At 39.7% G+C, this 14,093-nt stretch overlaps 1 protein-coding gene across 6 annotated transcripts in view; it reads left to right on the top strand.

Annotated features, from left to right (window-relative positions):
• The first annotated feature begins 293 nt into the window (after positions 1 to 293).
• SH3TC1 (SH3 domain and tetratricopeptide repeats 1) overlaps positions 294 to 14,093 on the top strand; it is a 137,742-nt gene continuing 123,942 nt past the window's right edge. The window contains exon 1 of one of the 6 annotated variants that reach the window (XM_073647813.1): positions 294 to 544. The gene's annotated coding sequence lies outside the window, so the exon portion shown is untranslated. The other 5 variants (XM_073647804.1, XM_073647831.1, XM_073647839.1 and 2 more) reach the window with 5 other exon arrangements.

The raw sequence follows: 14,093 nt of genomic DNA, 5'->3' as shown, positions 1-14,093 counted from the left end.
TATATAACAAGCTATGGGGGCTCACACTTTATATAACCAGCTATGGGGGGCTCATATTGTATATAACCAGTTATGGGGGGCTCATACTGTATATAACCAAATATGGGGGCTCATACTGTATATAACCATCTATGGGGGGCTCACACTGTACATAACCATCTATGGGGGGCTTGTAAGGGGGAAGACCAGGGTGTAAGTACTTTCAGAACAAGGGACCCGGAACTGCTGGGGCCGTGCCTCTTGTTGCAGGGGGAAGACAGACTGAGAAACAGGAGTCAGGTGACTGGGAAGCTGGGGGTGTGTCCAGAGAGAGAGCTGAGGAGTCAGGTGACCGGGGAGCTGAGCTCGTGTCTAGGAAGAGGGTTGAAAAGGAGTTTTTGCATGAGAATAGCGGCAGTGGACAGTGGGAGTCAAGCCCGACTAGAGGGAGAAGAGACGCAGGATCCCTGGAGCTGAGCAAGTGAGGTGCAGTGTTATCAACTAGGGGCTCAGCGGGTCAAACCGGAGACCGCCCTCTGCCGCCAGAAGACGGACCTTTGTTTAGGTGGGGAAGCCGGAAGAAAGCAACACCTGCACCAGCCGGCAACTGCCTTGTGAGGAGCAAGAGTCAGCTAAGTGAAAAAACTGCCAATTACAACCGTGTCGACTCTGCTACATCTAGCCCAACTGTGGATTGTCAGTTATAGCATATTACCTGCTAATTCCCTTGTTGTCCCCATATCTCCCGTTACTCCCTGCGTGGAGATTGACCCTGTTACAGTAAATCCCCCTTGTTTATTAACCCTGTACTGGCTGCTCTGTGTTTCTGTCTCACTGCATCTTAAGTACCTGTGTTACAGGCTCACACTGTATATAACCAGCTATGGGGGCTCATACTCTATATAACCAGCTATGGGGGTCTCATACTGTATATAACCAGTTATAGGGAGCTCATACTGTATATAACCAGCTATGGGGGACTCATACTGTATATAACCAGCTATGGGGGGCTCATACTGTATATAACCAGCTATGGGGGCTCATACTGTATATAACCAGCTATGGGGGACTCATACTGTATATAACCAGCTATGGGGGGCTCATACTGTATATAACCAGCTATGGTGGGCTCATACTGTATATAACCAGCTATGGGGGGATCACACTGTATGTAACCAGCTATAGGGGCTCATACTATATACAGTATAACCAACTATGGGGGCTCATACTATATATAACCAGCTATGGGGGGCTCATAATGTATATAACCAGCTATGGGGGGTTCATACTGTGTATAGGGGGATGTCAGCATACTTAATTCTGCTCTATATTAAGTCATACAATTAATGTAAACAAATAATTATAATTAACATGTTAATATTAATATTGAGCAGAATTAATTTCAGCCTATTGGTTCGGCCCCCACAACATTCATCATGTGGCCCCTTGGGAAAATTGATCTCCCACCCCTGCTCTATTTTGTATAACGCTATGTTATGTATAATGCTATGCACAAGGGAAAAATTTGCGCTATCTGCTTTTTTTTCCATCTACAGATATGCACCAAAGCACCTGTGTGTTGCTCACATGACCTGTCACATGATTTATCAAAGGGGATCATGTGACATGTCATGTGACACATCAGGTACCCAGAGGGGGGGGGGGGGGCGCCTTCTAAACTGCCCGGGGCCCTGGCTACTCTTAATCCACTCCTGAGCATCGGCACAGACACGGCGCCCCGGCCGGGAGCGCTGTGTGTGCACTGCGCTTGTGTCATGTCACGTGTTCTATGTTTGTGTGATGTCTGATGGGTCCACTGTGCTTCTGTGACATTTCTGATGTGTGCGTTGTACTTGTGTGATGTGTTTGCTGTGCTTGTGTGATGTGTCTGATATCTGTGCTATGCTTGTGTGGCGTGTCTGATTAGTACATTGCACTTCTCTGATGTGTCTGCTGTGCTTGTGGGATGTGTGTGCTGTGCTTGTGGGATGTGTGTGCTGTGCTTGTGGGATGTGTGTGCTGTGCTTGTGGGATGTGTGTGTTGTACTTGTGTGACATTTTGGATGTGTACACTGTGCTTGTATGATGTGCACGTTGTTTTTATGTGACATGTCTGATGTGTGCGCTGTGCTTGTGTGAAGTGTGCTGTGTTCTTATGTGACATGTACACTGTGATTTTCTTATGTGTGCTCAACATGCTTTGACATGTTACCTTAAAAAAAATTAAATTAAAAATTCCTTTATGCCCTTAGGCTTGTGCTAGGGAAAAATATAATATGTCGCTCCTTCTCCCTGGGTCCAGCGATGTCTCTTTGCTGCTACTCCGGTCCTTGTTTACAGGGTGCAGTGATGTTACGACTACAACACTCATGACCACTGCAGCCAATCACTGGTCTGAGAGGTCATGCCGTGATAGATGGCACAAGCTGCTGTGTCCAGTGAATGGCTGCAGTGGTCACGTACGTTGTAGCTGCGTCATCATCATGACAGCTTGTAAACAAAGACTAAAGAAGACTTTGAGACGCAGCGCTGGACCCAGGGAGAATATGCAACTCTGATATTAGATTTTTCCTAGGATAAGCCAATGGACATTGGAAGATTAATATGCAAAAGCGAGTGGGACCCATACACAATTGTGGCACCTGAGCCTTTTGCTCTCATGGTCCGCCCGCTGTAGGAGTCATGTGGAGGTGTCCCAATACTTTTGTCCATACAGTGCAAGCCCAGAGCTTGTGTAAGTCGGCAGAGACCGTAATAATGCAATAGTGTGTAAACGCCATGGTCATCTGCAGAAATTGTTAATGGTCAACTCTTTGTTAGTTCAGAGAGTCCGAGCTCAGCTCCGGGTAGTTCAGTCAACAGGAAAGGTAAAGAGGTCACACAGGAAGGGATGTATCAGAGGCAGTTCCTGCAGTCCTGTGCACAGCGCCGTGCTGCGGAGCTGCTCTCATACTAGTCAGTCTGAGAGCAAGAACGAAACTGCAGAGGTAAGACATATTCACACTATTATGCTGAACAGGGTCTTTAGATATAGATGCAGCAGAGCTGACTTTGTCAGATGTAACGGATTTGGGTTTTTTACGACATTATATGCTGTGGTTTTACATAGGACTGCAGGTAAGTTTAACGCATTCTCTTTACTCAAATAGTTCATTGGATACACAATGCTGAATTTTATTACATGCACTATGTTCTGTTTTGGTTTGAAAGTGTAAGGCTATGTTCCCACCTTGTGTTTTTTGCTGCAGATTTTTATGCAAATTTTCAGCTGCCTTTTTCAGTACCAGCAAAGTCTATGAGATTCCAGAATTCTTTGTTCTTTTTTGTTTAGGATTTTGTACCTCGGTTGGTATTTTGGAAAATAGAGCATGTCACTCCTTTTTGACCCGTTTTTTTTTCAGCGTTTTTTTCACCCATAGGAAGTAATGGGAGGTGAAAAAAACGCTGAAAAAAACGCACCAAAAACGCAGGTGTCAAGTTTTCAAGTTTTCAGCATTTTTTGTGCATAAACCAGAATGAGATTTTTTTTTTTTTCACTGAACTTCATGTACATGCATAACAGAGACAAAAGGACAGTGAGAAAAACGCTGAATAAAACGCACTTAAAAAAAAAAAGCAAAAACGCAAAAAAAACAGCAACAAAAATCCTGAACAACCTCCTGGCAAGAGATCAGGTTTTGCTGCAGAAAATCAATGCATAAAAAAACTATGATGTGTGAACATAGCCTAACTGTTGCTTTAATAAAACTTCAGAGGTTTTGATGAGTGGTGATCGGGATACTGAACCCCCCCATCATCAGTACAGCGCCAGGCTGGCCGTCATGCACTGTGAGATAGTCTCAGCACCACTGATGCAGACTGCTGACATCTCTCTATGACATATGCAATTATTAAAAAAAAAACTTAAACACCCTTTTAATCCTTCTTGATATCCAAGTACATGTAATTTATGTGTTGTCTGCTGATGTACGGAGCGAGGGCTCGGGAGCTGCCTCTGCTGCGCACATGGAGAATGACAGCTCTGTTCTATAGACCGAATTAGCCTCTAAGGCTACGTTCCCACGATGCGCTTTTGGAGAATTTTTACACTACATATTTTTGAAAAAATACAAGTAAGCTATTTAACTTAATGGGTGCAGAAAATCTGCAATATCAAAAACTCACCGAAAGCTCATAGTGGGAACGTAGCCTAAGAGCAGCGACCAGAGCTAGCTCCGATCACTCCTGTTTAAGCCCTTTAATAGTCACATAGGTTGAAAAATAGACCACGGTCCATCAAGGTCAACATTTCTCCAACCAATTTTTTGTCACTAAATTATCTATAACCCTCAATGTTACGTGTTGCTGTCAATCTCTACGGGGACTAAAACATAAAGTAAAAAAAGTTTTGTTTTTAAAAATATTAAAAAAAATGAATCATTCCCTTTTGCCAGTTTAAAAAAATAAATAAATAAATAAATAAACATTTTGTATCACTACATCCCTAAAAGCCAAATGTATCAAAGAAAGAAATTATTTACCTGTACAGTAAACACCTTTTAAAGCAAAAAAAAAAATCGAAATGGCAGAATTTTAACTTTTTTAGTCATCAAAATATGATTTGCACCCTAAAATTGTAAAAATAAAAAACTCAGCCTGCAATGCAAAAAAAAAAAAAACAAGCCGACAAACCAAAATTCTTTTTCTTTTTACAAATCTGTGATTTTTTATTTTCACCACTTCATTTCAAATTTACAAGTTACAAGTGAAAACTCTGGGTTATTAATCATTATCCTGACGATAGCGCAATCATTTGCATTCACTGCACTGAGATTATCTGGATTTCAGAAAATGCTTTTGTTTTCTGAAACTTTCTTACAAAAAAATTCCGCAAAATTCCCATTACCAATAAATTATCCGTTCGCTGTCACAACAAAAAAAAAACGCGCATGAATCTGGACGATTCGTCGCTCTGCAGGTCGTTACTGAAAAGCAAACACAAAAGTTAAAGAGTAACTGCAGGAAGAAAACGTTAGCGAGCCGCCGGTGTGAGATTAATATGTGGCAATGTGTCCGCACTCTCTATTCGTTTTGCTTTGTACTGAGTGCCAAAATGTGCTCAGAAAATCAACTGCGGGCGCGATGTGGGACGCCGGGAAGAGGAAGGAGACGAAAACCTCTACAGTCTTCTATACCCTCAGTGAGAATGATTGTCCCATGGTTGTGGTGACTGTGATCATTTATGTAAAATCACTAAAATGAATTATCACAATGAGTAGACTGGCGGCTCAGGGCTGCATTCACACATCCGTGCTGCCGTTCTTTTCTCGGACAGAACACGGACCCATAAAGTGTCATTGATCCATGCACAAAGGGTTAATGTCTCCGGAGACTCAGAGCCGGTCCTGTTCTTATCCCTTTTGCGGATTAGATCTGTGAAAGACAGACTTTACTTCACTTTTCCTTCTTAGCTTCATCCGTTTTTTTTACTGATCCGTTGTTAAGAGTCAATGGATGAAAGAAAGTCCAGACACGGAGGAAAAAGGATGAGAAAAAGGTGGATGCAACCAGAGAGAAAAAAAACAACAATTTTCCACGTGTGTAAAAATATATATATACATAAGACAGATGTGAAAGCAGCGAACATCTCTGATAAACTCACCTCTGCTACAGCTCAGTCCTGCTACACCGAGTACATCCCCACCGACAGCGCTAGTAATGTTCCTATGGAGTCAATACATGTTACAAACCTTTGCAGATAGTACTAGTTATCTTCCTTTGTAGCCACAACTAGTAACAACTCTAAAGAAACACTGCTGGCAACATTACAATTGAGACAGTACTAGTAACATTCCTATAAAAGCAGTAATAGTAACAAGCCTATAGAGACAGTACTAGCAACACTCCTATAGAGACAGTACTAGCAACATTCCTATAGAGACAGTACTAGTAACACTCCTATAGAGACAGTACTAGTAACATTCCTATAGAGGCAGTACTAGTAACATTCTTATAGAGACAGTACTAGTAACATTCCTATAGAGGCAGTACTAGTAACACTCCTATAGAGACAGTACTAGTAACATTCCTATAGAGACAGTACTAGTAACATTCCTATAGAGACAGTACTAGTAACATTCCTATAGAGGCAGTACTAGTAACACTCCTATAGAGACAGTACTAGTAACATTCCTATAGAGACAGTACTAGTAACACTCCTATAGAGACAGTACTAGTAACATTCCTATAGAGACAGTACTAGTAACATTCCTATAGAGACAGTACTAGTAACATTCCTATAGAGGCAGTACTAGTAACACTCCTATAGAGGCAGTACTAGTAACATTCCTATAGAGACAGTACTAGTAACATTCCTATAGAGACAGTACTAGTAACATTCCTATAGAGACAGAACTAGCAACACTCCTACAGAGACAGTACTAGTAACATTCCTATAGAGACAGTACTAGTAACATTCCTATAGAGGCAGTACTAGTAACATTCCTATACAGACAGTACTAGTAACACTCCTATAGAGACAGTGCTAGTAACATTCCTATAGAGGCAGTACTAGCAACACTCCTATAGAGACAGTACTAGTAACATTCCTATAGAGGCAGTACTAGCAACACTCCTATAGAGACAGTACTAGCAACACTCCTATAGAGACAGTACTAGTAACATTCCTATAGAGGCAGTACTAGTAACATTCCTATAGAGACAGTACTAGTAACATTCCTATAGAGACAGTACTAGCAACACTCCTATAGAGACAGTACTAGTAACATTCCTATAGAGGCAGTACTAGCAACACTCCTATAGAGACAGTACTAGCAACACTCCTATAGAGGCAGTACTAGCAACACTCCTATAGAGGCAGTACTAGCAACACTCCTATAGAGACAGTACTAGCAACACTCCTATAGAGACAGTACTAGTAACATTCCTATAGAGGCAGTACTAGTAACATTCCTATAGAGGCAGTACTAGTAACATTCCTATAGAGGCAGTGCTAGTAACACTCCTATAAAGACAGTGCTAGTAACATTCCTATAGAGACAGTACTAGCAACACTCCTATAGAGACAGTACTAGTAACATTCCTATAGAGGCAGTGCTAGTAACATTCCTATAGAGGCAGTGCTAGTAACATTCCTATAGAGACAGTACTAGTAACATTCCTATAGAGGCAGTACTAGTAACACTCCTATAGAGACAGTGCTAGTAACATTCCTATAGAGACAGAACTAGCAACACTCCTATAGAGACCGTACTAGTAACATTCCTATAGAGGCAGTGCTAGTAACATTCCTATAGAGACAGTACTAGTAACATTCCTATACAGACAGTACTAGCAACACTCCTATAGAGACAGTACTAGTAACACTCCTGTAGAGACAGTGCTAGTAACATTCCTATAGAGACAGTACTAGTAACATTCCTATAGAGACAGTACTAGTAACACTCCTATAGAGACAGTACTAGTAACACTCCTATAGAGACAGTACTAGCAACACTCCTATAGAGACAGTACTAGTAACACTCCTATAGAGATAGTACTAGTAACATTCCTATAGAGGCAGTACTAGTAACATTCCTATAGAGGCAGTACTAGTAACACTCCTATAGAGACAGTACTAGTAACATTCCTATAGAGACAGTACTAGTAACATTCCTATAGAGGCAGTACTAGTAACATTCCTATAGAGGCAGTACTAGTAACATTCCTATAGAGACAGTACTAGTAACATTCCTATAGAGGCAGTACTAGTAACATTCCTATAGAGGCAGTACTAGTAACACTCCTATAGAGACAGTACTAGTAACATTCCTATAGAGACAGTACTAGTAACATTCCTATAGAGGCAGTACTAGTAACATTCCTATAGAGGCAGTACTAGTAACATTCCTATAGAGGCAGTACTAGTAACATTCCTATAGAGGCAGTACTAGTAACATTCCTATAGAGACAGTATTAGTAACATTCCTATAGAGACAGTACTAGTAACATTCCTATAGAGACAGTACTAGTAACATTCCTATAGAGGCAGTATTACTAACATTCCTATAGAGACAGTACTAGTAACACTCCTATAGAGATAGTACTAGTAACATTCCTATAGAGGCAGTACTAGTAACACTCCTATAGAGGCAGTATTAGTAACATTCCTATAGAGGCAGTAATAGTAACATTCCTATAGAGACAGTACTAGTAACATTCCTATAGAGACAGTACTAGTAACATTCCTATAGAGGCAGTACTAGTAACACTCCTATAGAGGCAGTAATAGTAACATTCCTATAGAGACAGTACTAGTAACATTCCTATAGAGACAGTACTAGTAACATTCCTATAGAGGCAGTATTAGTAACATTCCTATAGAGACAGTACTAGCAACATTCCTATAGAGGCAGTACTAGTAACATTCCTATAGAGACAGTACTAGTAACATTCCTATAGAGGCAGTACTAGTAACATTCCTATAGAGGCAGTACTAGTAACATTCCTATAGAGACAGTATTAGTAACATTCCTATAGAGACAGTACTAGTAACATTTCTATAGAGACAGTACTAGTAATATTCCTATAGAGGCAGTATTAGTAACATTCCTATAGAGACAGTACTAGTAACACTCCTATAGAGATAGTACTAGTAACATTCCTATAGAGGCAGTATTAGTAACATTCCTATAGAGGCAGTACTAGTAACATTCCTATAGAGGCAGTACTAGTAACATTCCTATAGAGACAGTACTAGTAACACTCCTATAGAGACAGTACTAGTAACATTCCTATAGAGACAGTACTAGTAACATTCCTATAGAGGCAGTACTAGTAACATTCCTATAGAGACAGTACTAGTAACATCCTATAGAGGCAGTACTAGTAACACTCCTATAGAGGCAGTATTAGTAACATTCCTATAGAGACAGTACTAGTAACATTCCTATAGAGGCAGTACTAGTAACACTCCTATAGAGGCAGTATTAGTAACATTCCTATAGAGGCAGTACTAGTAACATTCCTATAGAGGCAGTACTAGTAACATTCCTATAGAGACAGTACTAGTAACACTCCTATAGAGACAGTACTAGTAACATTCCTATAGAGGCAGTACTAGTAACATTCCTATAGAGGCAGTATTAGTAACATTCCTATAGAGACAGTACTAGTAACGCTCCTATAGAGACAGTACTAGCAACACTCCTATAGAGACAGTACTAGTAACACTCCTATAGAGACAGTACTAGTAACATTCCTATAGAGACAGTACTAGTAACACTCCTATAGAGACAGTACTAGTAACATTCCTATAGAGACAGTACTAGTAACATTCCTATAGAGGCAGTACTAGTTACATTCCTATAGAGACAGTACTAGTAACACTCCTATAGAGACAGTACTACCAACACTCCTATAGAGACAGTACTAGTAACATTCCTATAGAGGCAGTACTAGTTACATTCCTATTGAGACAGTACTAGTAACACTCCTATAGAGACAGTACTACCAACACTCCTATAGAGACAGTACTAGTAACATTCCTATAGAGACAGTACTAGTAACACTCCTATAGAGGCAGTACTAGTTACATTCCTATAGAGACAGTACTAGTAACACTCCTATAGAGACAGTACTAGTAACATTCCTATAGAGGCAGTACTAGTAACACTCCTATAGAGACAGTACTACCAACACTCCTATAGAGACAGTACTAGTAACATTCCTATAGAGACAGTACTAGTTACATTCCTATAGAGACAGTACTAGTAACACTCCTATAGAGACAGTACTACCAACACTCCTATAGAGACAGTACTAGTAACATTCCTATAGAGACAGTACTAGTTACATTCCTATAGAGACAGTACTACCAACACTCCTATAGAGACAGTACTAGTAACATTCCTATAGAGGCAGTACTAGTTACATTCCTATAGAGACAGTACTAGTAACACTCCTATAGAGACAGTACTACCAACACTCCTATAGAAACAGTACTAGTAACATTCCTATAGAGACAGTACTAGTAACACTCCTATAGAGACAGTACTAGTAACATTCCTATAGAGACAGTACTAGTAACATTCCTATAGAGGCAGTACTAGTTACATTCCTATAGAGACAGTACTAGTAACACTCCTATAGAGACAGTACTACCAACACTCCTATAGAGACAGTACTAGCAACACTCCTATAGAGACAGTATTAGTAACATTCCTATAGAGGCAGTACTAGTAACACTCCTATAGAGACAGTACTAGTAACATTCCTATAGAGGCAGTACTAGTAACACTCCTATAGAGACAGTACTACCAACACTCCTATAGAGACAGTACTAGCAACACTCCTATAGAGACAGTACTAGTAACATTCCTATAGAGACAGTACTAGTAACACTCCTATAGAGACAGTACTAGTAACACTCCTATAGAGACACTACTAGTAACACTCCTATAGAGACAGTACTACCAACACTCCTATAGAGACAGTACTAGCAACACTCCTATAGAGACAGTACTAGTAACATTCCTATAGAGGCAGTACTAGTAACACTCCTATAGAGACAGTACTACCAACACTCCTATAGAGACAGTACTAGCAACACTCCTATAGAGACAGTACTAGTAACATTCCTATAGAGACAGTACTAGCAACACTCCTATAGAGACAGTACTAGTAACACTCCTATAGAGACAGTACTACCAACACTCCTATAGAGACAGTACTAGCAACACTCCTATAGAGACAGTACTAGTAACATTCCTATAGAGGCAGTACTAGTAACACTCCTATAGAGACAGTACTAGTAACACTCCTATAGAGGCAGTACTAGTAACACTCCTATAGAGACAGTACTAGTAACATTCCTATAGAGACAGTACTAGTAACATTCCTATAGAGGCAGTACTAGTAACATTCCTATAGAGGCAGTATTAGTAACATTCCTATAGAGACAGTACTAGTAACACTCCTATAGAGACAGTACTAGCAACACTAATATAGAGGCAGTATTAGTAACATTCCTATAGAGGCAGTACTAGTAACATTCCTATAGAGACAGTACTAGTAACATTCCTATAGAGGCAGTACTAGTAACACTCCTATAGAGACTGTACTAGTAACATTCCTATAGAGGCAGTATTAGTAACATTCCTATAGAGACAGTACTAGTAACATTCCTATAGAGACAGTACTAGTAACGCTCCTATAGAGGCAGTATTAGCAACATTCCTATAGAGACAGTACTAGTAACATTCCTATAGAGGCAGTACTAGTAACATTCCTATAGAGACAGTACTAGTAACATTCCTATAGAGGCAGTACTAGTAACACTCCTATAGAGACTGTACTAGTAACATTCCTATAGAGGCAGTATTAGCAACTTTCCTATAGAGACAGTACTAGTAACATTCCTATAGAGACAGTACTAGTAACGCTCCTATAGAGGCAGTATTAGCAACATTCCTATAGAGACAGTACTAGTAACATTCCTATAGAGGCAGTACTAGTAACATTCCTATAAAGACAGTATTAGTAACATTCCTATAGAGGCAGTACTAGTAACATTCCTATAGAGACAGTACTAGTAACGTTCCTATAGAGACAGTACTAGCAACACTCCTATAGAGGCAGTACTAGTAACATTCCTATAGAGGCAGTATTAGTAACATTCCTATAGAGACAGTACTAGTAACACTCCTATAGAGATAGTACTAGTAACATTCCTATAGAGGCAGTACTAGTAACATTCCTATAGAGGCAGTACTAGTAACACTCCTATAGAGACAGTACTAGTAACATTCCTATAGAGACAGTACTAGTAACATTCCTATAGAGGCAGTACTAGTAACATTTCTATAGAGGCAGTACTAGTAACATTCCTATAGAGGCAGTATTAGTAACTTTACTATAGAGACAGTACTAGTAACGCTCCTATAGAGACAGTACTAGCAACACTCCTATAGAGAAAGTACTAGCAACACTCCTATAGAGGCAGTATTAGTAACATTCCTATAGAGACAGTACTAGTAACACTCCTATAGAGACAGTACTAGTAACACTCCTATAGAGACAGTACTAGTAACATTCCTATAGAGACAGTACTAGTAACATTCCTATAGAGGCAGTACTAGTTACATTCCTATAGAGACAGTACTAGTAACACTCCTATAGAGACAGTACTAGCAACACTCCTATAGAGGCAGTATTAGTAACACTCCTATAGAGACAGTACTAGCAACACTCCTATAGAGACAGTACTAGTAACGCTCCTATAGAGGCAGTATTAGTAACATTCCTATAGAGGCAGTACTAGTTACATTCCTATAGAGACAGTACTAGTAACACTCCTATAGAGACAGTACTAGCAACGCTCCTATAGAGGCAGTATTAGTAACACTCCTATAGAGACAGTACTAGCAACACTCCTATAGAGACAGTACTAGTAACGCTCCTATAGAGGCAGTATTAGTAACATTCCTATAGAGGCAGTACTAGTTACATTCCTATAGAGACAGTACTAGTAACACTCCTATAGAGACAGTACTAGCAACATTCCTATAGAGGCAGTATTAGTAACATTCCTATAGAGACAGTACTAGTAACACTCCTATAGAGACAGTACTAGCAACACTCCTATAGAGACAGTACTAGCAACACTCCTATAGAGGCAGTACTAGTAACATTCCTATAGAGGCAGTACTAGTTACATTCCTATAGAGACAGTACTAGTAACACTCCTATAGAGACAGTACTAGCAACACTCCTATAGAGGCAGTACTAGTAACACTCCTATAGAGAGAGTACTAGTAACATTCCTATAGAGACAGTACTAGTAACATTCCTATAGAGACAGTACTAGTAACATTCCTATAGAGACAGTACTAGTAACATTCCTATAGAGGCAGTACTAGTTACATTCCTATAGAGACAGTACTAGTAACACTCCTATAGAGACAGTACTAGCAACACTCCTATAGAGGCAGTACTAGTAACACTCCTATAGAGAGAGTACTAGTAACACTCCTATAGAGACAGTACTAGTAACACTCCTATAGAGGCAGTACTAGTAACACTCCTATAGAGACAGTACTAGTAACATTCCTATAGAGACAGTACTAGTAACATTCCTATAGAGACAGTACTAGTAACGCTCCTATAGAGACAGTACTAGTAACATTCCTATAGAGGCAGTATTAGTAACATTCCTATAGAGACAGTACTAGTAACACTCCTATAGAGACAGTACTAGTAACATTCCTATAGAGGCAGTATTAGTAACATTCCTATAGAGACAGTACTAGTAACGCTCCTATAGAGACAGTACTAGTAACATTCTTATAGCGGCAGTATTAGTAACACTCCTATAGAGACAGTACTAGTAACACTCCTATAGAGACAGTATTAGTAACATTCCTATAGAGGCAGTATTAGTAACATTCCTATAGAGACAGTACTAGTAACACTCCTATAGAGACAGTACTAGTAACATTCCTATAGAGGCAGTATTAGTAACACTCCTATAGAGACAGTACTAGTAACACTAATATAGAGGCAGTATTAGTAACATTCCTATAGAGGCAGTACTAGTAACACTCCTATAGAGACAGTACTAGTAACATTCCTATAGAGACAGTACTAGTAACATTCCTATAGAGGCAGTACTAATAACATTCCTATAGAGGCAGTACTAGTAACGCTCCTATAGAGACAGTACTAGTAACACTCCTATAGAGACAGTATTAGCAACATTCCTATAGAGACAGTACTAGCAACATTCCTATAGAGGCAGTACTAGTAACGCTCCTATAGAGACAGTACTAGTAACACTCCTATAGAGACAGTATTAGTAACATTCCTATAGAGACAGTACTAGTAACGCTCCTATAGAGACAGTATTAGTAACATTCCTATAGAGACAGTACTAGTAACGCTCCTATAGAGACAGTACTAGTAACGCTCCTATAGAGACAGTACTAGTAACATTCCTATAGAGACAGTATTAGCAACATTCCTATAGAGACAGTATTAGTAACATTCCTATAGAGGCAGTACTAGTAACATTCCTATAGAGGCAGTACTAGTAACATTCCTATAGAGACAGTACTAGTAACGCTCCTATAAAGACAGTA

This window comes from Phyllobates terribilis, unplaced genomic scaffold, assembly GCF_046119375.1.
Source record: "Phyllobates terribilis strain yellow unplaced genomic scaffold, ASM4611937v1 Scaffold_1__5_contigs__length_1240528914, whole genome shotgun sequence".
NCBI classification, from domain to species: Eukaryota; Metazoa; Chordata; class Amphibia; order Anura; family Dendrobatidae; genus Phyllobates; species Phyllobates terribilis.
Note: the sequence above shows the minus strand (reverse complement) of the source record. Positions and strands in the feature narration are given on the sequence as shown.